The sequence below is a fragment of the Enhydra lutris genome, unplaced genomic scaffold (assembly GCF_002288905.1).
Source record: "Enhydra lutris kenyoni isolate GAN:26980312 unplaced genomic scaffold, ASM228890v2 scaffoldscaffold64, whole genome shotgun sequence".
Lineage (NCBI taxonomy): Eukaryota > Metazoa > Chordata > Mammalia > Carnivora > Mustelidae > Enhydra > Enhydra lutris.
Window position 1 is genome coordinate 1,830,194 of NW_019154148.1, and position 2,274 is coordinate 1,832,467.

The following is a 2,274-nucleotide window of genomic DNA, read 5'->3' on the forward strand; positions in this document are numbered from 1 at the left end:
CCATTGTCCTTTTCCCCTGGCCACTGCAGCCAAATACAATATTGTGTGTCTGGATATTTCATATAAGTGGAATCATACAGTATCTTAGGCTGGGGTTAGGTTTGGAGTTTGGGCGGCACAAGGAAGTACCCTTAGTGCCTGTGGAAAAAAAAATCAGTCTCAGGGGACCTGGGTGGCTCAGTCATTAAGCATTTTTGCCTTAGGCTCAGGCTGTGATCCTGGGGTCCTGGGATTGAACCCCACCATGTTGGGCTCCCTGCTCAGTGGGGAGCATGATTCTCCCTCTTCAACACCTTGCATTCCCTCTCTAGTTGTCTGTCATATAAATAAATAAAACCTTAAAAAAATCAGTCTCATGTGGTTCACCACCCTTGCTGACAATGGGGAAGCTGCTGTCCCCACAAGTAGTCCCCTCAGAGAGATAAGACTTCCAGCTTCTTGGGGCCAGGGAGATGTAGCCCTGGACCTAGAAGCTTACATTCCTGGATTCGTGTCAGGGGCCTAAGCAAGCCCCGTCTTCTTCCAGCAGTTCTCTTTCCCCTTCCCTGCCCATGGGCTGGACCTGATTCCTGATCTGGGGGAGTTTGAGGGTGACCCCTCCTGGGAATATCTGTGGTTGATTGATGGACCTTGCAGGCCCAGTAGCCTTCAAGGGAGGACCCTATGGGGGTGGAGACAGCTCTATGGGGGCCAGCAACAGCCCTCTCCAAGCAAAGGAGGCCAGCCCTGCTGATTCTAGCCTGTTTGTAGGCCATAGAAAGGAGGGCCATGCCCAAAGTTGCTCCACTCCTGGCAGGTGGGGACGGGACCTGCAGGGGGTCAGCCAGGGAGGGCACCTGCAGGGTTTGCCTGGGAGCTCGGCACAGGGGGAGTGTTCCTGGCTCCAGCATGCTGACCGTGAGGTTGGTTTCCTACCTCTGAAGCCTCAGGCTCCCCTTTGTATGATGGAGTACTGTTGGCCCCCATCCCTGGGAGCAGAAGGTAGGGAGGCCCCACAAGCAGATTTGCTCAGGACAGACTGGGAGAGTGGCTGTTCTTTAAAGCAGCCCAGGGCCTGCCCCCTTGAAGAAGGTGCCCACGTCCATGGTCCGCAGCTCTGGGTTCCTGCCGCCAGCCTCTGACAGGGACCCTCATCCTATCTTGTCCCTCATCCCTGTAAATAGGTGGTCTTCCTGGAGCTGTTCCTGCAGAGGGCAGAGAAGCCCATCATGGTGGGACACAGGGTCACCTACTAGGTCTTCACTGACCAGCGGGCTGCCGGGACCATGTGCCCCCTGGGAGGGCTAGAAGGTGGTGGTCCTAGAGGTCGCCAGCACCCCACACTGGCAGGATGTGTCCATGCAGCACATGGTGATGGTCAGCTGCTTCTGTGAGCAGCGCTTCCTCCGTGAGGTGGACGACCTGGTGTTTGCAGATGTAGACATGAAGTTCTGCGATCATGTGGGCATGGAGATCCTGTCCCCCTTCTTTGGCACCCTGCAACCCAGTTTCTACGGGTGGCCTGTGAAGACTTCAGCTTCCAGTGCTGGCCACAGTTCTAGGCCCAGATCCCCAGGGACCAGGGCAACGTTTACGACATGGGAGCCTCTTTTGGAGGGTTGGTGATAGAGGTTCACTGACTGACCTTGGCCTGTCACCAGGTGATGGGGGTCAACCTGGCCAATGGGGTTGAGGTTGTGTGGCGTGATGAGAGCCTCTTGAACAGGCACCTGCAGGACCACAAGCCCACCAAGGTGCTATCCCTGGAGGAACTGTGGGATCTGTGGGACCTGTGGCTGCTGGGATGCCCTCCCTCCCCCCCACCGTTTCATGAAGAAGCTGAGATTTGTGGCGGTGCCCAAGAATCACCAGGACATCTGGGACTCATGAGGGGCTGTCTGTCTCCATCAGGCAGTACTGTTCTGAGCCAGAGCTCTCAGAGCAGGTTCCTACTTCGGTCCCCTCCAGGGAGATCATGGAGCCCAGCACTGGCCACACAGGCATGTCAGGCCCCCAGCTGCACCCACACACAGGAGGCCTGCCTGGGGACACAAGGTCCTCTCTGTGGTCACTACATTCTGATAACTTGTAGGTCATTTGCAGCTATGAATGGATCCAGCTTTATGTCAGATGTTTTCCTGTGTCAATGCTGAGCAACTGTCTTTTAAAAAGAACAGTTGAGGGAAAAGGTTTTCTTCCTGGTTCCAGACAGATAACACCTGGTGGGGCTGGGAGTGAGGGTCCTGCAGCACCTGGGGAGCCAGGATGGACTCTGGTTGGGTCTTCCCTCCCGGT

The 2,274-nt window shown here is 55.9% G+C and overlaps 1 pseudogene; it reads left to right on the forward strand.

The window, feature by feature from the left end:
• Positions 1-623: 623 nt before the first annotated feature.
• Positions 624-1,869, forward strand: LOC111158873 (annotated as a pseudogene).
• The last annotated feature ends 405 nt before the right edge of the window (positions 1,870-2,274 follow it).